This window comes from Geotrypetes seraphini, chromosome 5, assembly GCF_902459505.1.
Source record: "Geotrypetes seraphini chromosome 5, aGeoSer1.1, whole genome shotgun sequence".
NCBI classification, from domain to species: Eukaryota; Metazoa; Chordata; class Amphibia; order Gymnophiona; family Dermophiidae; genus Geotrypetes; species Geotrypetes seraphini.
Window position 1 is genome coordinate 72,178,576 of NC_047088.1, and position 26,720 is coordinate 72,205,295.

General features: G+C 44.0%; 1 protein-coding gene across 4 annotated transcripts in view; it reads left to right on the plus strand.

Moving 5' to 3' along the window:
* Positions 1-26,720, plus strand: part of PCDH19 (protocadherin 19) — a 262,819-nt gene that overhangs the window by 207,372 nt on the left and 28,727 nt on the right. Inside the window, exon 5 of one of the 4 annotated variants that reach the window (XR_004539645.1) lies at positions 24,382-24,480. The exons of the other annotated variants lie outside the window; for them this stretch is intronic. The gene's annotated coding sequence lies outside the window, so the exon portion shown is untranslated. The remainder of the gene's footprint in view (positions 1-24,381; positions 24,481-26,720) is intronic. 4 annotated transcript variants of the gene reach the window in all.

Sequence of the window (26,720 nt, forward strand, 5' to 3'; positions counted from 1 at the left end):
CAACCTGTCGCTAAATCTGTACTTTGTTTATTCATTCAATCTGTAACTTTGTTTATTCACTCAATCTGTAACATTTCTAATCATTGTAAACCGCTTAGAACTTCACGGTCCTGCGGTATATAAACTGTTATTATTATTATTATTAAAACTACCATTATTTGAAAAAAATAAAAAATGGAGGACTAGCTTACTGCTAATGATGTCACAATGATGTAGGCTTTTGTCTGGGGAGCAATGTTGGAGGCCTATCACAGGCTCTGCCCAAAGCCGCTGAACTCAAGGAAGTGCTACAGATGATCTAGGTTAGCCTGCCACAGGTATCGATCAACTGAAGGCCTTCCCTTTTCCCATTTGTGTCCCTACAGGCTTGACCCTTAAATTTAAAACCTAGAGAGAGGATGGACACTGAACATTCACAGTGACTGTGAAATTATAACACATTTTTAATTGTTTCATTTGAATGACATCATTTTACTCTGTTTTCGCTCAAAACATTTTTAACATGCAAAAGTCTTTAGGAAGTAACGTTAAAATATCAGTAACATCAACATAGCTTAAGATAATCTAATGTTATTTAATAGTAGTATATAAGCATGATGCTTAAATAAGTACATACAATTTCTCATTTAAATTCAAAGGGGTTACATTTTTTGCCTCACCCTTGTATGTACATAAGCATTCTTGGGGACATAGTTCGGATGGCATGGAAGTAGAGTTGCAGTGTACATGTATATTTTATGAAATAATCAGGTACACACATCTCCCCTTCATATTCGCAGGTTCAGAACTCACGACTTTGGTTATTTGTAGTTTTTAAAACCTGGTGGTCTAGCAGTGAAGCAGTGCAGGAGCGATCTTCCTATGCTCCTGTCCTGTGCAGAACTGGGAACAAAAATGGCTGCCATAAGTTCCCGTAGTTTTGTAGGAACTCACGGCAACCATTTTTGTTCCCGGCTCTGCACGGGGCAGGAGCGTAGGAAGCAGGAGCGTAGGAAGATCGGCCCTGCCCTGCTTCACCGCTAGACCACCAGGCTTTATAAAGTAAGTACAGTAAAGAGGTCCGGGAGGCAGGGGTGGGTCAGAGTCGGCCTTAAAGTTATTCACAGTTGGGGGTATTCGCGGGCTGGCTTTGCCCATGACCCCCGCAAATATGGAGGAGGATGTGTACACATTTACATCAACTTCCGAGCACATGTAAATGTGTGCATTGTCATTTTTCGCCCCATTGGGGATGATTCTCGTTGCCTATCTTATAAAAGCACTAGGGGGCTGATTCTATAAGTGGTGCCTGAAACAGCAGGCGCCTAGAAAAATGGTGTCTGTCGCGTGTCAATCACATTCAGGTGCCAATTATAGAATTGCGGCTACTGGTGCCTACCGACAAACTTAGGCGCTAGTAATGTAGACTAGGGTTGTAAAGGCCTACATTTCTGATGCCTAGGTTCATCGCAGAATTGCTCCTAGTGGCGTTAAGTGACATCTAAGGCCAATATCAGCCCCTAAACACGCCTACTTAGGCATGCGGCTTCACTAAGTGCCGCTAGGCACCCGGGTGTTAGCCGCTGGTCCAGGGAGGCACCTAGCAGTGCCTAAGTTTTTTTTTATTATTATTTTTTAATCAGTTTTTAAAGGCATGATCAATTATCGTGCAACTTAAAGCCAATTAAAACTAGTTTAGACACCTGAATATTCATGCCTAGCTGGCTGTGCCACACGATATAGTTGGTTAGTGGAGGGATGATGCTGTATCCTGCGATACTCAGGTCCATGGCACTCGCTGGAGCTGTCTGTGAGGCTCTTTTATATCATCGGTTAAAGTGGCCTAAACAGAATAAAAAACCAGAATAAAGTCAACGTTAAAATTTGAGGGATAAAAGATGGTAATTATTGGATATGCTTCTCTGAGCCTCAGCTTGCCGCTAAAATGGTTCATTCAGTGGCAAAGGTTGAGTACCACTGCTCTACACTGTTCAGCGTCACTAAATTAAAAAAAGGCCACAGGAACCCCAAGTGAGCCCTAGGCAAATTGCTGTAGTGTTTAAATAGCTTTGGGTAGTTTTTTAATTAACATATTGCAGGGTGTGGGTATGTGTGTGTGTGAGAGAGAGAATACAGCTTTGTGCAATCTCTGTGTAATTTGAATTTTTTTCATCGAAACACTTGAGAATTTCTGCTGTATTAAATGCAGCATGGACCGTTGTGTTCCGCACTCTGGCGTTGCAGTTAAAGCCCAGCTAATTACTGAACTGGAGCTCCGGGTTTGTTTTGGGAGAAATGTAGTGGGATCGATGTTTTCCTTTCCCTTTTTTCTTTATGAATCTACTTGCTATGTAAATACTGCCATTTGCCATTTGAATTGCGAACAGACATATTCATTAACTTGTCTATGTACTTCCTTCTTAGGTGAGGAGAGATGATGCCTATCTAGTAGTTTCCAACCACTGAACCAGTCTCATGCATCCAATAAATACTCCTTTGATTCCAGCATCTTTATTCCAGGCAGTAGATTATTCCACTCCTCATTTTAACTGTTGCACTTACTGGAAATGTGACAGCTCGCCAGCGTCCGTACCTTAGAGTTACTGCTAGCAAAGGGCAGCATCAAATATTCATTTAGACCATTTGCAGTTTCCTTTTCAGGGCTGTGCTGTCCTAGATCCTCCTGATGAAGTAGCTTAGACAAGAACTCCAGCACTCAGTCCTCTGGTGATAAGTCTTACAGAAGGGCTGATACAGTGGCTTAGTAAGGGGAAGGGGCCGAGGGGGGGGGGGTTGGACTGCCCGAGGACCGTCTTGGTGGGGGCCCTGGCACCCATCCTCCTCTATGCCCTCCCCCCACTCCTTCCGTGCCCCCCCCCCCATTGTGCACTCCTTCCCTTTCTTCGTATTTCTTTAACATTCACGGTGCGAGCAGCAACTCAAACCTGTCGCTCTCACCAGCGGCGGCTCATCCTCTGACATCACGATCTGGACCCGCACTTAGGAAGTGATGTCAGAGGAAGAGTCAAAGCTAGGGCGAGCAAGAGGTTGTAGTTGCTGCTCATGCCACAAACTTTAAAGAGATATGGGGGAAGGGGTGCATGTGTGTGGCAGGAGGGGGCGGGGCAGGAGCAGATGGGGGGCAAAAAAGAGGGCGGATGAGGGGCGCCACCGCTCTGGACGCCTCTCACTCTAAGCCATTAGGCTGATGCGAAACCTTGGGTTAAGGTTAATGCATGGCTTCGTAAGACAAGGGGAATACCAAAGTTTTGCTCCCTTAGCCAATAACCAATTAAGAATAGATTCAGTAAAGGATGGTGAAAACTGCTGCTGAAAAAAATTGGCATGGAGAGCTATTCTATAAACGGCACACAGTTGATAGAAACGCGCTTAGAACCAATTTACGTGCCAAACTCTGGCCACAAGAACATAAGAAATGCCTTCACCGGATCAGACCGAGGTTCATCTTGTCCGGTGATCCGCGCACGCGGTGGCCCATTTAGGTACTCCTTTTTGGAGACCGGGATTACCCGTATCCCTCAATATGATTTGCCAGAAGGTGTGCATCCAACTTGCGCTTGAAACTCGGAACAGTAGTCTCCGCCACAACCTCCTCCAGGAGAGCATTCCAAGCACCAACCACTCGCTGTGTGAAACAGAACTTCCTAACATTTGTCCTAAACCTGCTGCCAGGATATACACTATCTAAAACTTGGTGTCACGGATCCTTGTGCGTGTCTTTAGTGAATGCCCCTTCCATGGCCACACCCCCTTTTGAGTTGTGCGCTATAAGATTTGTATGCAGATTTTTATAGAACGTGTTGCAAGAAGCATATGCATAAATTGTTGCCAATTAATGCTAGTAATTGATTGTTAACACTAAATTATTGGCGCTAATTGGCTCGTTAGCCAATTTAGCTACACGCACAAATTTGCGTACTATTTATAGAATCCAGGGGTTCATATGAAGTAGGCCCAGGGCAACAAAGTACATTAACCTGGAAGAACACACTGAATGTGTATGTACATGGGTCTATGCTAGCAGAAGGTATACCTTGTGCACAAATTAACACCCAGAAGCATGTCCATATCTCTGCGCACAGAATGCGTTTTAGTCACAATGGACCTCCACGCGAATATGCTGAAATTTCAGCTCACAGTTGCACTACGCTTTGGAGGTCAGATGCGATAGATCCCTGAGGAAGAGTTTTGAAATGGGTTCCTCGGATACGTTGAAGTGCTCCAGCATTACATATGAGATAAGAATGTTTATATTTTACTATATGTTTTTGGCATTGGCATATATCGTCTTTTTGGGGAGAATGGTTCTTTTCTGGGGACACTGTTCTCCTTTCACCAGTGGCGAACTAAGGGGGTGGGAGGGGGAGAGGAGAACAGTCCACCCTGGGTGCTCCAAAGACTCCTACGAGGACTGGTGCCAGCGTCAAGAACTTCCCGGCAGCAGAGCAGCGTTTACAATTTACTGCTGTTGCCAGTGTCGGGCCTTCCTCTCTACTGGGTCCTTCCTTTGTAGAAACAATAAGTAGGACATGGCAGGGAGGAAGTCCCGACACCAGCAAGAGCAATGAATTGTGAACGTTGTGCTGCTGACTGGAGGGTATCAGAGGCAGGGAGGGGGAGAGAAATGCTGCACCTGATTGGGGAGAGGGAGGGATAAGGAAGACCAGGGAAGGGAGAGGAGACAAAAGAATGATGCCAGATCATGGGGAAGGAAAGGAAGGAATGAAAGGAGATGCCAGGCCACGGAGGGGGGAGGAAGAAATGCCAGGACATGGGAGGAGGAAATCGAAGGGTTTAGAGATGCCAGACCAGGGAGAAAGGAAGGAGGGAGGGAGGGAAAGGAAAGAGAGGATATACTGGAGCATTGAGGGGGAGAGAGAGATTCAAGGGAAGGAGAGGAGAGAGATGACAGGGCATGGGGGGAGAGAAGTGAAGGAGACTGAAATGCCAGACCATCGGGAAGAGAGGGAGGGAAAGGAAGCAAAGGAGATGCCAGAGCATGGAAGGAGGAGAGAGATTCCAGGGCATGGAGGAAGGGAAGCAGATTCCAGACCATGGGGTGAGTTGGGGTGGAAAGGAAAAAAGAGAGAGATGCCAGAGCATGGGGGACGGAGTGGAGACAGAAAGATAAAAATGTAAGGGGCTGGACGCAGGATGGAATGCAGAGTGAAAAGAAGATGAGGAAAGCAGAAACCAGAGATGACAAAAGGTAGAGAAAAAATTTTTATGTTGCTTTAGAATAAAGTAGTATTGTACCTGTATTGATAAACATTTATAAATAGAAAATGGAAACAAGGTAATCTTATTGGACTAGTTTTAATACATTTTTTACTAACTTTTGGAGACCAAAATTCCCTTCCTCAGGCAATGGCATACCAATGGGGGAGGGGGATCCTCCCTGGGTGCAGCTCCATTTTTATATGGGGGAGTTAAAAAATGATCTCCCGCAGGTGTCACATATCCTAGGTATGCCACTGCCTTTCATTAAAATGATTTCATTGTTTAAGCACATATATTTGGTAATAATGAGGAGCCGAAATGATGGTGACAACAGAGTCTGTTTTGGACTCATTTGTCTCAGTATTAATGCTTGGTGAACACTTTCATTCACTGATACCTCTTCCTTTACACAAAAAAAAAATGTTTTGGAGAGTCATTTTCTTGATGCTTTTTTTTTCTAGAGGAGTATTATTTTTTGTGATTTCTTGAGACTCTTCCCTTTATCCGGTTTGTTGTTTGGAATGCTAGTTTGTGCATAAAGAGCCAGATCCAGTAAATGCTTCCTAAATTTGTGTACCGGCAGAAATCAGCACCCACCAGCATTCTGTAAAGGGTGCTTCTGTTGAGCACCTTTTATAGTGCACAGCACTGATTCCCCTGTTCAAATTTGGGTACCTAGACTTGATAAAGCCAGGTGTAATTCCCAGCACACAAATTAGGCACGCATCTACTATATTCTATAATACTGTATGCAAGGTTCCAGTATGCTGCTGACCTGCCCATGTCCCTCCCATGGCCACATCTCCTTTGCATACTATGAGATTTGGGCCTGCAATTTCATAGACTAGAGCATGGCAAGATACATTTGCAAATCAACATCAGTAATTGATAACGCCCAATTACTGATGTTAATTAGCTCATTACCCAATTTAGGTGCGCGCACATCTCAAAATCGCACACAAATTTGAATCCCCTGTATAGAATTCAGGGGAAAATATGGCCCTGTGGACCTCATTCTAAACATTATTTAGAAAGCCTAACTGGCACTAATAATTGGCCATTAGCAATTCATAATTGGCTTAAATTAAAATGAATTGGGTGGTAGGTGCCTAATTCGGTACGTGCCTATGACTTTCAGCTTGGCACCTAGGCCGAGACACCTACCAGAAATTTGGTGTGGTTAAAGGCAGAACATGGGCGTGTTTTGCACGTGGTCACCTAAAGTGGACTTAGGCACTGGCATTTAGGGCAAGAAAACCCTGGAATAAATAGGGGGCACCTATGGTTTTGACACCTACCAGCACCTAAGTTCAATTTAGGTGCTGCTAGGAACAATTCTATAAACCTCACCTAACTCCTGATTGGCATGTACTATGTGTCACGTTCCTCAGGGCCTATGTGCAAATACAATTTCTTGTGCTCAGATCTATGCTCTTATGCAATTCTCAGCTGTCCAAGACTTTGCTCTTTCTTCCAGCACACCTCCCCCTCAGTTCTGTCTTTTTTGATTTTTTTCACCCATGCTCTTTATGGAAGCCAGAAAATTCATGTGGGTTTATATGCTCACAATACAGAGAAGAAACGGACATGAAATTCTCACTAAAGCTGACTAGTGAATAATTAGTTAACGTTTTACATCTCCTCAGACCTGGGGGTTAAAGCCCAAGTATTGAGTTCAGCCTTTTAGCCTTCTATGCACATCTCTGCATAAGTGTTGAATATCTAATACAGGGGTGTCCAATGTCGGTCCTCGAGGGCCGCAGTCCAGTCGGGTTTTCAGGATTTCCCCAATGAATATGCATTGAAAGCAGTGCATGCAAATAGATCACATGCATATTCATTGAGGAAATCCTGAAAACCCGACTGGACTGCGGCCCTCGAGGACCGACATTGGACACCCCTGATCTAATAGCTTCATTAGCTTGGCGTTGGTGTCTTTTCAAGGGTTTGCCCACAGTGAACTCATAAACAAAACTCATTTTTGCATTGTACGCCCACAAATTTGAACGTTAAAGCCGAGCTAACCGCACACAGTGCCTAGTACACTTTTCTGCATTGGCCCTGAGTTTTCTAAACCAGTGGTTCCCAATCCTGTCCTGGAGGGCCCTCAGCCGGTTGAGCTTTCAAGATATCCCTAATGAATATGCATGAGAGAGATTTGCATATAATGGAAGTGGCAGGCATATAAATCTTTCATATGCATATTCATTAGGGATATCTTGAAAACCCAACTGGCTGGGGGTCCCCCAGGACAGGGTTAGGAACCACTTTGCAATGGGCTTTTCCTCTGCCTCTTTTTAAATTCTGAGGAGGCAGTTAATTTAACATTAGTGAACCGGTGATTTTTAATAGCTCTACTAGTTTAATTATCAACTTGCAGCACTAGCCTGCACTCCCCCACACCCAGGCTTGGAGAATCAACATCATTCTCGATGCTTCTGGCACTCTCATCTGCCAGGAAGAATGAGCTAAAGATTAATTTAGCCTTCCTCAATGGTATGAACTTCATTTGTCTTTAGTTTTTAATTCCCGCCTCTCGCTTGTCCTTTCTGTTCCTTGGCTTCTCCTCTCGCACACAGTAACTGTATTCGGAAACTGTGTTCACCTCCTTGGGTGATCTGGTTCATCTTGCTAACACATAGTACTTTAGCATATTCCATTTTGGTTCCTTCATTTTTTTTTTCCACATTTCTTTTCATCATCTGCCCCCTCCCTCAGCTCCTTTTTATCTGCTTAACGCTTTGCTTCTTAATATCAGCCACCAAGGCCCATTTTATTTTAAGTATGTTCATTATTAGTTGGCACACACACAACCTTTCAACACAACAACTTGGCTTTGAACACACTCTTTATTCTATGTTGCTTTCTCCCAGTGTTCCACGTCATTGGATTTTACTGACTAAATTCCCATTAAGTTTTGCCTTGCAGATGTCATTTGCTTTCACCTAATGCTTCTCTCATATTTTTTTTCCCTTTTAATTTCATTCTGTGCCACGTTATGCTTGCAGTACACATACACAGGGCAGGATTAATCCATTGGTGGGCCCTAGGCAATCAACTATGCTGTTCCCCCCCACACGTGTAATATAAATACATTTTAAGTTCCTATAAATGGGACCCCATGAGGTCTGACTGCAGAGGAAAATCAGCAGAGGAGAAAACAGCAGGTAAGAAGTGCTGCTGGCTGAATCCTGCTGATTTGAGAACAATGCACAGGGTGGGGGGGGGGGGGGTATGAAGAATCTAAAATCCTCTGCAGGCAGTGGTGAGTATAGTCCCCCCAGCCATCACCATAACTATTCTTTCTACCAGCTATTGACTTACCAGGCAAATGCCTTAAGAATCATTGAATTAGCATAACTGAGAGGACCCCTTCTAAATATTTGGGTCCTAAGTACATGCCTAGTTTGCTTATGCTTTCAGCCTGCCTTGCACTTATAGAGAGCAATTCTATTACCAGGAGCCTATGGGCCCTGATAGGAGCATATTCTATAAAGGAAAGTAGGCATTTTGGCCCGGATTCTCTTTATGGTGCTGATATTGGCAGCTGCCGATTGCATGTCAATCATGCGATGGCGCCGTGGTAAAGAATTGCGTCTCTGGGAAAGATAGGTACCAGAAATGTAGGCCAGGGTTTTCCAGTCCTGCATAACCGGTGCCTATCTTTGTCATGAATCACACATATGTAGGCTTTTTACAGTGCCTAACACCACTTCCGGTGTTAGCCACGCCCATAATGGCATTAGGCACCGGTAGACACCTCTGGAGGCACTAGAGCTGTTAGGCACTTTAAATTTAAAGGTACTATACATGTGTGGTATTTAGACGTGACCACTTACATCAGCCAGCAGATACACACATACCCCTCAATATTCAAAATGATTTACTATGTTCTGTAAGGCATGAATGTAAGAGCGAGTCCCACTTACAACCACTGTTCCCTTTAAGTAAGTAGTTCCCAACCCTATCCTGGAGGATCACCAGCCAGTCAAGTTTTCAGAAGAGCCCTAATGAATATATATGGGGCAGATTTGCATGTCAGTCACCTCCATTATATGCAAATCTCACTCATGCATATTCATTAGGGCTATTCCAAAAACCCAACTGGCTGGTGGTCCTCTAAGACAGAGCTGGGAACCACTGCTCTAAGCTGAGCAGTAGTCCTCCATCTACAGTCCTGCAAGTAGGGGGTGCTGTTTAACTATCACTTTTTTAATAGTGAGGGTCAGGCAGGCTCTGCAGAAGTTCAGGGAACCTGCATTTCCCTAGTAACTGAAAACACAATATTGAAATGCCACCAGAATCAGCTCGGAACCCAAGTTTGGGTTTCAGCCAAAAATGGTAGGGCAATAGGATGTGGGGAGGGGAAGGGAGAAGTGAATGAGAGAGGGAGGAAAGGAAGAGGGTGAGAGAAGGAGTGAAGATGGAAGTAAAAAGATGGTGGTGAATGAGAGGGAGAGGAAGGGAGGGGTGAGAGAGGGAAGGAAGTGAGAGTTGGTGGAATAGAGAATGCACCACCAAACACACAGACCCAGTGGTGTAGTAAGTAGTGGGGGTGCAGTCTGCCCCGGATGCAGTCTTCCTAAGGGTGTGGTCTTCCTAAGGGCACGGCACCCCTCCTCCTTTCCGCCACCCCCCCCCCACTCCTCTCCTTGCCGCGCACCCCTTGCCTTCCCCTGTACCTTTTTTACTTCTCCAGCACGAGCAACATTGCTGCCCGCATCGGCATTGGTTCTCTCTCTGATGTCACTTCAAGGTCCCGCGCCTAGGGAATGATGTTAAAAGGTGAACCGACACCGACGCAGGCATGCTGCTCATATCGGAAAAGTTTTGAAAAGTATGAGGGAGGGATGCCAGCGTCTCTCACCCTCACTATGCCACTGAGTCCTGGAATTTCAACCACCCTATCCTGGTGCATTATGGGACATACAACACTGATTTCAATGGGCAGGATCAGGCTCTACACTGAGATGTAAATTCAAACCAAGATTATACCAAAATCTCCTGCGTTGAACTGGGTGACTTAGCATCTCTTACATTCATTAGAGAAATCCTGAAAACTTGGCAGTCCACATGGACTAGGAGTCCAGACCAGTAGAATAAGGCAGTCACACTGCCAGATACATCATTCACATCCATGTTCTTCAGTGGATTTTGCATCTGAACTATCAGAATTCACGTTACTGTGACTACTGAAAGCAGCAAAGAAAACCTCCCTCATTGATGATTCAGCAGGCTGCATGGTATTTACCATCACATATAACTAGACATGGCATTTGATAGCGTACAAGTAATTCAGTTAGTCATCTGAACTGAATCTATATTATGTCAGATTACGTTTGATGTGTATAAGCTCTCTCTTGCTTTGGATCTTTGACTCACATATCCTTCAAAACCTTTGTAATCTGAGCCTCTGCCATAATATCTAATATCTTTGTCCTTTCTGTATGTTCTGACTGCAGAAATTAGTGGGTCTGCCTGGGCACTCTCCAGATTTAACACAGTAACTCAGGGAATGTGCATAAACTGTCTTTGGATAAGGATAAGGAGGAGAAACACAGGAAAGATCTTGGCAGGAGTCTTCTGTTTTATGCTGTAGTTCAGAGATAGTCAAGGGATAAGTAGGGAAACTATTGAATAAATAGTATCGATTCACAGTCATAAGCGCGAGAGACAAACGCGCACCGACATTTGAGAGCGGACAAATGAGCGCAAGACTTCAGCGCGCCGCTCTAAAAGCTTATTTTAAAGGGCTCCGACGGGGTGTGGGGGGGACCCCCCCACACACACTTTACTTAATAGTGTTGGCGCTGCATTTGGGGATGGTTTTGGGGGGTTGTCCACTGTTCCCTCTAAGCTGAGCAGGTGTCCTCCAGCTGCATTGCTACCACTAGGGGGTGGAATATTTTCAGTCGCTAAGAACAGGTATGTTCCCTGAAGTCCTGCAGAACTTGCCTGTCCCTCACAATTGAAAATGTGACAGTAAAACAACACCCTCTATTGGTGAGACTGTGGGTGGAGGACTCCTGCTCAGCTTAGAGGGAACAGTAACCCCCCATTATACAGAAAACTTAACTTTTCCCCCCCCAAAATAGGTAAAAAGTTAAGTTTTCTATATAATGGGGGGAGGGTTACACCCCCACCCCCCACATCCCCCCCATATTGTAGCGTGAACAGTATTAAGTAAAGTGGGGGAGTTCCCCCCCACATCCCCATCGGAGCCCTTTAAAATAAGCTTTTAGAGCGGTGCGCTGAAGTCTTGCGCTCAATTGTCCGCTCTGAAATGTCAGTGCACATTTGTCTCGCGCGTTTTTATCCCATCACCATAGTATCACAAGGAATGTAGAGATCAAAAAAAGCTTAATAGCAAAATTTAAAGATCTCTAAATGGTATTCAAGTTTTAATTATACAAGTTAAAGTAGAATTCACATACACTCAGAATTGTGTAATGTGACCAGGAGCCAAAACTCCTATAGCCAAACCTACCACCCAGTCATTGTGTATTGAGACCCCAAGAGCTAAGTGAAAATCATTGGGGGGGGGGGGGGTTCTGCTTTTACTGCTAATTTCACAAGCTTCATTACACAAAGGCACGTTGTGTAAGAAAAACACATTATAATTATTCCATACACAATGACTGGGTGGTAGGTTTGGCTATAGGAGTTTTGGCTCCTGGTCACATTACACAATTCTAAGTGTAAATAGTTCAGAGGTAGATAAACCTTTTGGTGCTAAGGCCATATTGAGAGTTGTGGCCAGACTGGAGTGCCAGTGAACTCTATAGTATGAGAAGGGAGGAGGGGGTCTCTCACTACATCTGTCATAACTAGGGTTACCAGACCCAGGAAAACCTGGACATGTCCTCTTTTTAAAGGACTGTCCGGGCTCCCAGAAGGACTTTCCAAAACCCAGAATTTGTCCGGGTTTTGTAAAGCCTCAACAAGCTCCAGCCACAACTGGAGGGCCTCTGAGCATTGCGGATGGCGTCACACACATCAGCGCATGCTCCGGGCCTTCCAGATGCGACAGGAGCTTGTCCAGAAGAAAAGAGGAGGCTTTGTGGGGTCGGGGCTGGAGGCGGAACTGGGTGGGGCTAAGGTGGATCAGGGTGGGGCTGGAGGTAGAAAAGGGTGGGGTTATGTGCCCAGGGTTTCCCGTAGAAAAATATGATAATCCTAGTCATAACACCCAATGCAGTCCTTATGCTAGAAAATATGAAGCCAATAACTAAATAACTGTATAACTTCTAAGCATTACAAAGAATAGCAAACACAACAAGTATACATTACAGCAGCTCATTAGCCTTACAGTGAAACCTTTGAGATGGGAATGATGCTAATTTGTAAATGTAAGGCAGGAGCAATACTAGTCTGGCAGGGAGGTGAGGCAGGAGCAGGCTAATGATCCAGGTCCTCAGCCAACATCATCACTAAGGGGCTAATTCTATATAGATCAGTGGTATAGCTATGAGTGGGCTTGGATGGGCACAAGCGCACCCCGTGTGGCTCCTCAACTTACTTCTGGGGTGAACAGCTGACTCCCCTCACTTTCCTCTCTTCCTTCCCTGGATCCATCCACGGCCTGGTAACTCCTTTCCTGTCTACCTCACCACATTCTTGAGCAGCAGCAACAATGCACAGCCACTGCCTTCGCTGGTCTCTGCAGGCTTTCCTCTGCCACATCCTAACAAAGGACAGGAAGTGATGTCAGTGAGGGCAGGGCTTAGCAGAGGAAATCTTGCAGAGACCCTTGCAGGCAATGGATGCGAGTTTCTGCTGTCACCTGAAAATGTGGTGAGGGACATCAGGGAATGAGAGTTGCCGGGTTGCAGGTGGTGGTAAATACTGGATCTAGGGGCAGAGGAGGAGAGAGATGCATGACAGAGGGGGCTGTGTGATTCAGAGGCACTCCCAAAATAGATCAGCTAAAGTTAGGCACCGGGATGATGCGCGCTCAGCACGAAAATGGTATTGGGTTCTTTTAATATGTGCTTATAGAATACTAGCATTAAGTCTGCATTTACACACCTAACTTTAGACATGAGCACTTTTGTGAGCTCAGTGGCTGGTGTAAATGCTTGTGCCTAACTATAGGCATTCAATGATAGTATTCTATAGCCTGAAATTACTGCCTGACATGCCCCTCCTAGGTCCACACCTCCCTTGAAATTGCAAACTCTAAACTAAACTAAAGCTGCTGGCACACTAATCTCGGGGCTGCGGCTGGAGGGCGCCCGGAAATGTGTGGACATCAATGCGACAATGTCATGTGCATGCGTGATGTTATCATGTCGAAGTCTGCGCATACGCAGATGTCCTCCAGCCGCGGCCCCGAATCATCTATTACCGCCGGTGGGGGGGGGGGGAAGGAGGGTTGCTACAGAAGGAGAGGTGAGGCGAGGCACAGGCACCAGCTGACTGACTACAGGATGTGCCTCTCGCAGCGAGAGTAATGTCCTCTAAGCAGTCAACTGGCGCCGACATCTCGGAGCACACCTGGAATCCATCAGAGCGCACTAGTGTGCTGCGCACACAGTTTGCGATACGCTGCTCTAAAACTTGAGCAGAGCAGTTGTTTTCTGTTCAGCTAAATCTGTTTAGCCCTCTTCCTCCTTTCTCCTCCTGTATCAACAACAGAGTTTCCAAGTCACCCAGTTCCAAGAGTGAGATGAGGGCCAGTCCTGGATTTCTAACAACACTATCACAATGCTATAGAACAGGGGTAGGCAACCACTGTCTTCGAGGGCCACCACCCAGTCGGTTTTTCATAATTTCCACAATGCATATGCATGAGATTGATTTGCACGTACTGCTTTTGTGGTATGCAAATGGTTTGCGGCTATCGAGGCCCATGGTTGCCTACCCTTGCTATAGAGTCTTTAGCACCGATTTCAATAGGTAGAACTGGGAATTTCAAATACCACACTGCTATAGGATTACAGCTCTCCCTTCGGATTCGCAGTTTCCATATTTGCGAATTAAATTATTCACGATTTTTTTTTTTGTCTAATTTTTCTTCTATTTTTATGCTGTCTGAACCTCCCCGGACCTTACCTGGTGGTTAGCGGTGACGCGGGGCAGGAGCGATCTTTCTGCCCCGTGCAGAGCCGTCATCAAAATGGCTGCCATGAGTTCCCCTTGTGGAGACTACAAAGGGAACTCACGGCAGCCATTATGACGACAGCTCTGCACGGGGCAGGAGCATAGGAAGATCGCTCCTGCCTCGTGTCACCGCTAAACCACCAAGTAAGGGCCAGGGACGTAGAAGGGAGGCAGGGGGGGGGTGTCAGAGCCAGCCCAAAAACTTAGTCACAATTTTTTCAAAGCTGAGCTGAGAAGAAAGAAAGAAGATACCCTGGATTACAAAACCAGGAGCTACGAGTAATTTCTAGGGGTGGAGGAGGAAAGGAGAATTGTTTTATTTATATACCACTTATGTCCTAAGTGGTTTATACTAATCAGGTACTCTGAGAGTTTTTCCCTATCTACCCTGGGGGGGCTCACAGTCTAGCTATGGTGCCTGAGGCAAAGGAGGGTTAGGTGACTTGGGCAGGGTCACAGCGAACAGCACTGGGATTGAACCTAGAACCTCAGGGTGCCGAGGCAGAGGGTCTAACCATTAGGCTACTCTTCCCTTCTGGAAGGAGTAAAGAGGGGAATAATTCTAGGGCTAGGACTAAGTAAAGGAGAATGCTAGTGTAGCCCTGGTTTCCCGCACTGCCTACTCCTCCACACGGCGCAGGGGCTCTGGCCAGCTCATTGGATTGTGGGGAGGGGGGGGGAAGTGTGGTCAGCTGCCTGACACAAGGGCTCAGAAAAAGAGAAAAGTCTTGGTCTTACTTGCAGCAGCGACATGAGGGATAGTCACAGTTACTCACTGATTCACATTCGAGTTTAGGCGTAGGCCGTGGCTGGGTAACTCTGGTAGGCCGGAGGATAGGCAATTCCAGGGTTTTCACTCACTTCACTCGTGCTCCTTACTCTCCTGATGAAAAGACAGCTTGCTCCGAGGTATGACTTAACGAAATAGGAACTTTATTGAAAGTTGATCAAAACAGTCTCCAAATTATTTACAGGTAGCAAAGTGCAAGGCAGACACTAGGTTCCATACTTAAATATTCCTGTGTCACTTCCAATTGCTGTGCTGTCTCCAGTATTTACATTATAGTTGCTAGTTCCCTCCCAAACTACATTGAGAGTCACCCTTGGTCTTGGGCTTTGGCGGGAGAAGGAACAACCAAAAGCCTTCTCATTCCTATTGCTTTCCCTTTTATATAGGGTTACCAGACGTCCTGGAAAACCCGGACATGTTCTCTTTTTAGAGGACTGTCCAGGTTCCCAGACAGACTTACCAAAACCTGGTAGTTTGTCCGGGTTTTGGAAAGGCTGGAGCTCTGGCTACATCTGTCTGGAGGGCCTTCAGCAAGCATGCACGGATGATGTTGCATGTATCCGCTCATGTTGGAGGCCTTCTAGATGCGGCCTGGAGCTCAGAAAAAAGAGACGAGGCTTTATGGGGGCGTGGCTGGGGGCAGAATGGGATGGAATTGGGGGAGGAATGGGGTAGGGTCATGCATTTGGGTTTCTCCATTCTAAAATATGGTAACCCTGCTTTTTTTGAATATTTAAATTTAATTTTTATTTATTTATAATATTTTGCAAGTGATACGCTTGTTTCAGAAATACAGAACATAAAATATAAAGAAAAAGAAAATAACATCATTAGTGGTATACAAATTATTGTCTTTCTTAGACCACAAATTACCAGGGAGATCCATTAAATTTCATGGAGAAAATTAAAAGAAAACTAATAGCGGAAAGCTGACTATGCTTAACAACCCCATATTTCTTAAATCCAGCTGATCACAACTGATCTCCAGAGATCTTTTTAAGGTCCAAAAAGGCTCTCAGTTGTGATGGTAAAAAGAAAGTATACTTAGTCCCAAGGTAACAGACCAAACATTTGCAGGGGTATGCTAATAAATAAGATGCCCCCAGTTCTTTTGTTTCCTCACGCATAGAAAGAAATTCTTTTCTGCGGTCCTGTGTTATCTTGGATACATCCGTATAAATCCAGATTCTTTGTCCAGAAAAATCCTGATGCGAGTTCCGAAAGTAAAGTTTCATTATATGATTTAAGTCTTGTTCAAATACAAAGGAGACTAAAAGGGTCCCCCTTTCCTTTACATTGGAAAGGGATTCCTCCAAAATTGCAGTCAAATCTTTTTGTACCAACAAATTTCCTTCTTCATCAGCTTTAGTCATATTAGTAGTATATAGTATATTTTATTAAAAGGAGGAATAGCTTGTTGAGGAATTTTGAGAATCTCTAATAAGTATTTTTTAAAGTAGTCATAGGCATTTAAAGCTGGTGATTTTGGGAAATTTAATACCTGTAAATTTAGTCTCCTATTAAATTTCTCAAATTGTTCCAGTTTAGAATGAACATAAATTTTATCTCTGACCAGGGTTGTTTAAATCTTTTAAATCTTTAAATCTTTTACTTCAACTTTAACAAATGTTAATTGTTCATCAGAGTCATGTTTGATCAGTTCTATAGTTTTTGACAAATTATCTACTTTCCTTGAAATGCTAAGTACCTCTTCTGTCGATTCAGTTAACTTGCCATCGAGCCTCTGTAGAACCTGCCAAAATGGTCTCCAAAGTTACCACCGGTGGGGATGAAGGCAACGGCAAACTCGCTGCAAGGCCCAAAGTTGTTTGCTCGATTGTCTTCTCCATGGACGCTCCTCCCTCCAGGCTCAGCTCCAGGTCGGCGACTTCCGCCCCTAGAGCCCCTGCCAGGGCAACCCGTGCTGACATCAGACACGGCGGTGCGCTAGACAGGGAAGGGGACAGTGATATCTCATGCCCTAAGAGGCTGGATGCTGTATCGTCTGAACCTACAGCAGGGCCCTCTTCTCTGCGAGGCGGGGTTGAAAGCTAAGGAACTTCTCGAGGGTTTGTTATTGTGCCGGCATGGAGATTCTGAGTTGAGAGGGAACCAACCTCAGAAGTCCCTTCCTTTTAGTGTGCGGCATTGTAGAAGAAGAAAAACGCCGTGAAAACAAACACGGCGTTAGGAAGCAGACAAGGAATTAGCCGGCTCCACAGGAGAGGTAGGAGAGCCTGTCTAGCATTCAGCCATTTTGGAACCTCCTTCCTCCGCAGCTCTCATCAAAATATGGTAACCCTGCTTTTATAGCCCTCCCATCGAGGAAAAGGCCCTCCATCTCCTCCCTCTCCAGTATGTGCTAGTCACAGACTGAAGCTTCAGTGACCCCTTGAAAACCTCCCACTTTTCTCCTAGTGGAAGTGTTTTTCAGGGGGGTCACACTGGGGTTGTCCTTGGAGGTGGGAAGAAGAGAGAGTGGATTAGTTGAGAGGAAGGATGTACAAAGCAGAATGGTAATATGTATTTTCCCTAATCAACAGCACTCTGAAATGACCACAGTTCAAGAGTTCTCAGATATTTCTGTTGGTTAAAGTAACATTTTTGTACCGAGAACCAAAAGCTCATCTGTGCTAAAATGATACCCTATGGGTCGATATTGCTAAAATATGAAGCTGACCTTTCCAAGGCATAAATCATGTGCTTTCAAGAAGGTACCTAGAGGGAGCCATGTTAGATGCCAGCAGGTGTGTTGAGTCCAGCTGCGAGGATAGGAGCCCGAAGTGGCTGAAAATGAGTTTTTGAACTGCATGTGTTTGAAGACTGTGCCGCACTGTATTTTAGATAGAGGAATGGAACTTCTGCTGGCTGACCTTTGTCAAGATAAAATTAGATTGCTTTAAAGCAAAGTTCTGCACATGCTGGCCCCGAAAAATACAACGTTGGAATTGTCGCACCCTTATTAAATACAAGATAACAGAGCAACAAAAAAAAAATAGGGAATGTGATGGATTACTATGCTGCAATATACTCTTGGGGCTCCTTTTACGAAGCCGCGTTAGCGGTTTAATGCGCGTAATACCGCGCGCTAGTTTGCTGGCTGCACTAGCTGCTACCGCCTCCTCTTGAGCAGGCGGCAGTTTTGGGGCTAGCGCGGGGGTTAGCGCGGGCTAAAAAGGTGCGTGCGATAAAGCCACTAACGCGGCTTCGTAAAAGGAGCCCTTGGTATCGGTCCATCTAATCTGAGGGGGAAAAAGTCTTGTCAGTACTGTAACCAATCAGACTTTATTCACTAAGGGTTTGTGCAGTATGTGCAAACTGGTGGAAAACCGTCCTGAATGAGGCTTATTACAGCTAAGTGCATCTGCAACAAGCATACAGAACAAGTCAATGTAATGCCTTCTGGGTCAGTTTATTATGATTAATTCCATGCAGGTGTTGCTGTTGCTGTAACAGTGTTGGAGGTCCTGAAATGAGTGAAACAAACACTTTTGGCTCCTGCTTCACGCAGTCACTTACACTTATGCCACTGATGGCTGATGATGGGGATCTGTAAACTGTTGGGCCAGTGCCACACTGAATTTCTGTCAACTGGAGGAGACAGCACGGCTGTAGAGCTTTGGCTAGAAATGAGGCCTCATTATGCAGGCTTTTGTATCTGACACTGGAGATTCTTGCCCACCAGGATGAAGTTCACTTCCCCAGGCTTTGGCTGCAGTCCCAACAATATTTACATGAAGGACAATAGAGGGTTAGTGTTTGGAGTGCTGGCTTACAGGTCTCGACTGCAACATGCTGAGAGATTCAATTACTAGCTTTTCTTTCTTCATTGTTCAGATCCGAGGACGCTGCACTGCAGTGAAAAAAAAAACAAAAAACAAAAACAAAAACACATTCCCTTGTATGCGTTTGTTTCAACCATTACTGCTCAACTGGTCTTTCTGGGCAGCTGGCAAATAAAATAAATAGTACTTTAAATAATGTTGGCATAATTAACTGCTATCGAGCAAGCTAGAACCCTGTGCTTCTAATTACACTGAATTTGGTTAATCCAGAATCATTCTGGCAGGAAACTAAGGGGCCCTTTCATGAAAGCTTACTGCATGTGAATGGAATTAGCGTGCGATAAATGATGAAAAGTCTATAGGTATAAAATGGGCTTCTTAGCATTTACCCCCAGATGTAATATATGGCACCTTAAATTGAATGCTCAACTTTGGGCGTGCTTCTGAGATGAATAATGAGATCTGAATCATCAATAATTGGATACTAACAACCAATTGTTGATATTTATTACCACTCATTAAAATTTGCATGCACGTCTGACTGCATGCTATTCTGTAAGGCACAGCACCTAACTCCCATAGTGCAGATGACAAAAGGGGGGGCGTGTCCTTGGGCATGTCGGGGACATTCCAAAAAGTTGCGTATGAAATCACAGAATCCAAAACAACAAAATCTAACTAGCACCAAAATGTTCCACAAAGGAAATGAAGCAGCAAAACAACAAAAAAGATTGTGGAACAGAAGATTGGATGTATCATAGTAACATAGTAAATGACGGCAGATAAAGACCTGAATGGTCCATCCAGTCTGCCCATTAGTTATACCCATTAAAAATACATGATTAAATTAACTTGTCTCGTCTTTGATATTTCTGGGTCAAAGACTGTAAAGTCCACCTGGTATTGTCCTAGGTTCCAAAATGCTGAAGTTACCATCTAATCAAGCAATTGTGACATCACTGCTGAGGTTGGCTCTTAGGCATTGGTGGAATGAGGCATTATGACATCACAATCTCAGCTCTGGAATGTTGCTACTCTTTGGGTTTCTGCCAGGTAACATAGTAAATGATGGCAGACAAAGACCTGAGCGGTCCATCCAGTCTGCCCATTAGGTATACCCATTAAAAATACATGATTAAATTAACTTGTCTCGTCTTTAATATTTCTGGGTCAAAGACTGTAAAGTCCACCTGGTATTGTCCCAGGTTCCAAATGCTAAAGTTGCCATCCAAGCTCACTCCAGCCTATCCAACCATCCTGTTTGCAAGATATCTACCATAAAGTCTGGCCAGTAACATCCTCATGTTCCAAGTTAGTGGAGTTCCCATTGATGCCCTCCCCAGCCCAGTCCTACACCAAATCATCACATATGGGACACAGACCGTGCAAGTCTGTCCAGTACCGGCCTTAGCTATTTAATTTTGCATTCTTCGTTTTCTAATTAGAGGTGCTCTATGCTTATCCCACACTTTTTTTGAATTCCATCACCGTTTTCCTCTCCACCACTTCCCCAATACCTTCTATCACTTCCAAATAACTTAAAAACAATAATCATAAAAACAATCCACAAAGGGTGTCTACAGTCACAAGTGACCCACAGGATAGAAACCAAATAATGCATACAGTAAAAATGACCCAACACGGGCCGTGTTTTGGCAAAATAGAAATGCCTTCCTCAGGGGTCTTATAGGGTCTTGGCTGCCTTAAATATAAAAACATAAAAGTCACAAAAAATCTTAGTTCTGAGGCTACAAATAAACAGCACCCTACACTATATAATAGTGTGTAGCGCTGAATTTTTTCAGCACCCAGATTTGGGCACCCTGTATAGAATTTCCTCCTTAGCCTGCACTAATTCCATTAGCGCATGCTAAGATTTCATAAAAGGGCCCTATATGTGTGCAAATATCAAGGGCTCGTTAAACAGCTACTGTGAAGAAAGGAGATATATACATTTCTTACACTGAATATCTGATTCTTATTTGTCAAGGCCTGAAAAAGGTATGGGTGGGATGAATCACCATAAAATGTTCAGACTGCATCTTTACTATTCACAAACTGGCCTGCAAACAAGTACTGTACGGTGTTCATGCTAACTTTTGCATGTTTTGTTCACTTTCAGAAGTCTCAAACGTGTGTTATTATTACATGTCCAGTGAGGTCCACTGGTAGCATTCAAATACTCTAAGTAAGCAGCACCCCATGGGTATGTTCCTGATCATTTTAAAACTTTTTTTTTACACTCAGGCGAATTAGCATCATCCAAAATAACAAACTTCTTTTAATCTGTTGCTTAGCACCTAAAACAAGTCTTACAGAATCTTTACCTTATCTTAAACATAAGAATAGCCTTACTGGGTCAGACCAATGGTCCATCAAGCCCAGTAGCCCGTTCTCACGGTGGCCAATCCAGGTCACTAGTACCTGGCCAAAACCCAAAGAGTAGCAACATTCCATGCTACCGATCCAGGGCATGCAGTGGCTTCCCCCATATCTTTCTCAAAAACAGACTAAGGACTATACCTCCAGGAAATTGTCCAAACCTTTCTTAAAACCAGCTACGCTATCCGCTCTTACCACAAACTCTGGCAATGCGTTCCAGAGTGGGGAAAAAAAAATCATCCTATTGGTTTTAAAAGTATTTCCATGTAACTTCATCGAGTGTCCCCTAGTCTTTGTAATTTTTAGACGGAGTGAAAAATTGATCCACTTGTACCCGTTCTACTCCACTCAGGATTTTGTACACTTCAATCATATCTCCTTTTCCAAGCTGAAGAGCCCTAACCGTTTTAGTCTTTCCTCATACGAGAGAAGTTCCATCCATTCCCTTTACCATCTTGGTCGCTCTTCTTTGAACCTTTTCTAGGGCCACTATATTTTTCTTGAGATAAGGAGACCAGAATTGAACGCAATACTCCAGATGAGGTCGCACCATGGAGCGATACAGGGGCATTATAACATTCTTAGTCTTGTTTACCATCCCTTTTTTAATAATGCTTTTTTAGCCGCTGCCGCACGTTGAGCAGAAGGTTTCATCGTATTGTCTACGATGACACCCAAATCCTTTTCTTGGCCGCTAACCTACAAGGTGGACCCTAGCATCCAGTAACTGTGATTTGGGTTATTCTTCCCAATGTGCATCACTTTGCATTTGTCCATATTAAATTTCATCTGCCACTTGGACATCCAGTCTTCCAATTTCCTTAGGTCTGCCTGCAATTTTTCACAATCCATATGCATTTTAACAACTCTGAACTTTCAAACACCTGATAAAGTTTCCCTTGCAAAAGCCACTTTAAAAAGGGCTGGTGCTTCTTTACATGTTAGAATTTATACTGCCTATCTTTTGGAAACAACTTTAGCAGTCGCTCATACCTTGTAAATGCATATGTGGGGGAAGGGTTGAAAAGTTCTCAGCCCACCCAACCAACTTCCTAAATTCAGAGTGTTATTTTGCCACTGTAACTGAACTGAATGTTATCATTACATGCCAATTTGCAGAAACGACATTCTATGTTTTGACATTATTTCAGATCATTGATTGATGTCAGAAACAAACAAACAACTGTGAAGTCAAAAAGTGTTTACTGACTAGGGGAAAAGTCCTCATTTGCCCCGTGCCCAAAGCTTATTGCTTGATTCAAGGGCACCTCGGGGACAAAGGTTATTATCATTGGTCTAAAAAACCCTCTTGATTTAAATTAAAGTGCAAAAAGTGAATATATTTTTTTCTTTTTTCAATTAATGCTCAGTGCACCTGCTTAATAGTTGGCGGTCCAAAATTCAGAGGACCAGAATAATTTCTCTAAGAGACAACTTGTTATAAGTGTCCAATGCCAAACAAAACCGTTGAACCAGCTCTAGTCAAAAACCAGACTAAAATCAAAAACCAGCAAAATCTGAAGCAGTCACTTATCTTTTAATCCCAACGGTCAGCGCCTATGTGAAAACTAGCTAATTGGGGGATTTTTCAGGGGACAAAATCAGTACTTGACTGGTTAAGAGCCAAGGTCACCACATAAATAGGCCCACGTAAAAGTCAGTCCTATCTTTATGTGGTGTCCCATAGCTGGTTAAGTGCTGAATATCGCATAGAGAATGGCATGAGGACAAAGTAGGTCCCCATCCCCACTCCGTCCCTTCCATCCTCACCTCATCCCTACATTTATATACAATTTCATTCATACAAAAAGTGAACAATTGTCTTTTCTCAAAAATGATGGAATTAGTGGGGGTTTGAATCCAGGCCTGTCTGTCTAACATTCTGCCTGTATGTCCCACACCTCTTAAAACTGAATATGACCGAGCTACTTATCCTTCCACCTAAACATACCTCTCCTCTCCCCCCCCTCCACTCTATATCTCAGCGGATAACACTCATCCTCTCTGTCTCATCAGCTCTCAACCTCGGGGTCTTCTTTGACTCCTCTCTCTCTTTCTCTGCACAAATCCAACAGACCGCCAAAACCTGTCATTTCTTTCTCTATAATATCACCAAAATCTGACCCCTCCTTCCCGAACACACCACCAAAACCCTTATCACCTCTTCCTTAGACTACTGCGACTTGCTTCTCATAGATCTTCCACGTAACTCTCACCCCTCTTCAATCCATTCAAAATTCTGCTGCATGATGGCTTATACTTTACATATTCTGTCAGAGTCACTATCTTCACCTCCCTCCTCAAGTCACTTCATAGGCTCCCTATCCATTTCTGCATACAGTTCAAACTCCTCTTATTGACATACAAGTGCATTCACTCTGCAACTCCTAAATATCTCTCCTCTCATCTTTCCCTATACTCCTTCCCGGGAACTCCCTTCATCGGACAAGTCTCTCTTATCTGTACCCTTCTTCCCTACTGCCAGCTCCAGACTACGTTCCTTCTTTCTTGCTGTACCATATATCTAGAACAGACTGAGTCAGTATGTCGAGCTCCATCCCTAGCAGTATTCAAATCCATGGTCAAAGCCCACTTTTTCAAGGTTGCTTTTAATTCCTAACCCCAACTTGCTTATAAAGCACCCATGCCTGAGAAACTCCCTGACCCCCTACTTGTTCTATTTGATTAGATTCTAAGCTCTACTGAGTAGGGACTGTCTCTTGAATGTTTAATGTACTGTACATCGCTGAGTTTGTCTAGCAGCGCTAAAGAAATGATAAGCAGTAGTAGTTTGCAGGGACAGGGTGGGGATGAGGGTCAAAGTTTGTGGAAATGGGGTGGGGATAAGGACAGACTTTGATCCCTTGTTATTCCGTAATAACACACTTAACAAGCTATGTTTTTGTTGCTTGCATACATCCAGAAATTTAATGCTGAAGCCTGGACATGGCCCGACATTGAATTTCCAGGCATGATGTTTGTGGCAATCAGCAAAGCGCTGAGCGCTGCTGGCAAAATATTAGGTCCTATGAAACATAATGGAAAACACTAGACACAATATTTCAGAATAATTTTTCTTTCTAAATCCCTGTGGTTCTTCAGGTAAAAGGAGAAAGGGTATCAGCATGACCTATCACCTGCTTTGATGGTTGCACATGAGACATCTGTTCCTCTATTGTATCCTCCCTTCAGTACAAAAAGGTCAGTGTACAGGACAGAAAAGAGAAATGAATTAAACCTTCACAAATATTAAACTTTCATGAAATAGCCTACAGGGTTATCATATAGAAATTGTAAATATTTGTTTTCCCTTCATCTTTTTGGAAAAAAAAAAAAAAGCATGGAAAGATGACAGACAAGGATATATAGAGCTATTAGTATAGGCTAGGATGGCTTTAGTGGAGAATGATGCTTCATAGCTGTGGAGAGTTAAAATGGTCCTTCTTGAAGTGCAGTGTTGCAGAAAATGGAATGAAGGCAAATGATTTTTCCCTCTTTATATTCACTTGAATATTCCATAAGTCTTGTATAGTATTCAGTTTAACTTCCACATATGTCATTGTTTTTTACACCAAGCTCAAGATACTTCTTTGGACCATTCACTGAATTTCCCTCTGCACTGACTCCTAAGACATGGAGCATATTTAAATGAGAAAACAGGGTGAACGAAGTATGAGAGAGTCTTTTTGGCTTTAGCTCACACCTTTTCAGTAGATAGCTCAAGGTGAGTTACATTCAAGTATAGGAGGTGTTTGTCCCCAGAGAGATTACAATCTAAGGGGTTAGAGCAGGATGCATAAAGCTCCGACACCACGGTAAAAAATACCATGGTGGGAGCAATATTTTTTACTGGCGATGTCCAGCACAATAGCATGCATGTATGCTATTTGTGTGGAACATTGTCAGTAAAAGGGGGAAGAACTGTGCCTAGTGCTTGCTCAGAAGAAAAATTGGTAGCACAGCTCCACCACCTGGCGGCCCCCTCCCCCCCAAAAAAAAAAAGCAGCCTCTGGTCTCCCTACCAGCCGATTCAGCTGATTGGGGCAGGGGAATCCTTGATCAGCTGAGCCAGCTGGACTTCCAGAAGCCGCGGCATCTGAGCCAATCAGGCACTTGCGCCAATCAAGGCCTAAGCTCTTCCAGTGCATCCCAGGATGTACCAGGAAGGTGAAGGTCTGCCATTTTGAAGAGATGGGCCTGCCAGCAGGAGGGAGTAGGCATCCCTCCTGCTGAACTTCAATTTTAAGGTATGGAGAAGAGTTTGGGGGTTATCAGGAGGGTCAGGTATTCCTGTATGAGGGTGCCTGACCCTGTGGAAGGAGGGAGTAGGCATCCCTTCTATAGATTTTTATTTAATATTTCAAGGGCATCGGGGGAAAGATGTGGTGTGGTTGTGGTGTGATCCCGGCATCGAGGGAATCATGGGAGGGGGACAGGGCTATGGATGGCTGGGGGGGGTCAGAGGGAGGGAGGAATTGGTTTTTTTGGTTTGTTTTTTTTAATTGTGTGGTGTTCTGAGCTGTCAAGCCTTACTTTCCTGTCAGTACTTGAGCCTATCAGTGCTCAGGCACTGACAGGAAAGTAAGGCTGCAACAGCTGAGACCTTGCCGTTAAAGTCTGCACAAGAAACATTGCGTTTCCTTGCTGTGTTTTACACGAAGTTCTCATTAGAATACTAATGAGCTCCATGTATTCCATTAGCATAGAATTCTCGGTGGCTGCTTTGACGATTGGTTACAGCCACAGAGAACCCTTTTGTGCATCGGGAGGAGGGTTTTCCTGCCAGTAAGATTGCTTTAACGAGTCTCACTGGCACGGAAACCTTTTGAGCATCAGGGCCCAGCCCTAGAAGCCAACTTATCAGAATGATCAAGGTTGCTAAATCCATTACAAATGACCTTTTCTTGGACAAATTGAGAGCAATTGCTCAATCAATATCAGGGGTGCCCAAGCACCCTCAGAGCTGGCACCTATATACATGACAATTCTAAGCATTAAGCCAAATGTATAGCAGCCAAGACTTATACCATGTTAATGGCTGTCATAAGTATTTGTGATATTCATGCACAAACTTACAATATTCTGTAAGGTATGAATCTATCTGGAAGGCCTGCCCATTGCTGACCCAAACTCCACTCCCAAGTGTGCCCCTCTTCCTTTCCAGATATATGTTAAAAAAAAAAAATGCCTACGTATGTTACAGAATCCTGGCTAGCATTAGTGGCACATTTTACCCATATGTATATTTATTTTTATTTAAAATTATTTATAACCCACCTATCCACAAATGTAGACGAGGAACAAGATAACATACAAAATACGCTAAAAACAAACACAAATCAGCATTACAAACAAAATATAAAAAAGAAGAACTCAAACATTCTCAGAGCTAGAACCAAAAAAACACTCACACAGCAGAGTCTTCAACCCTTTTCTAAAAT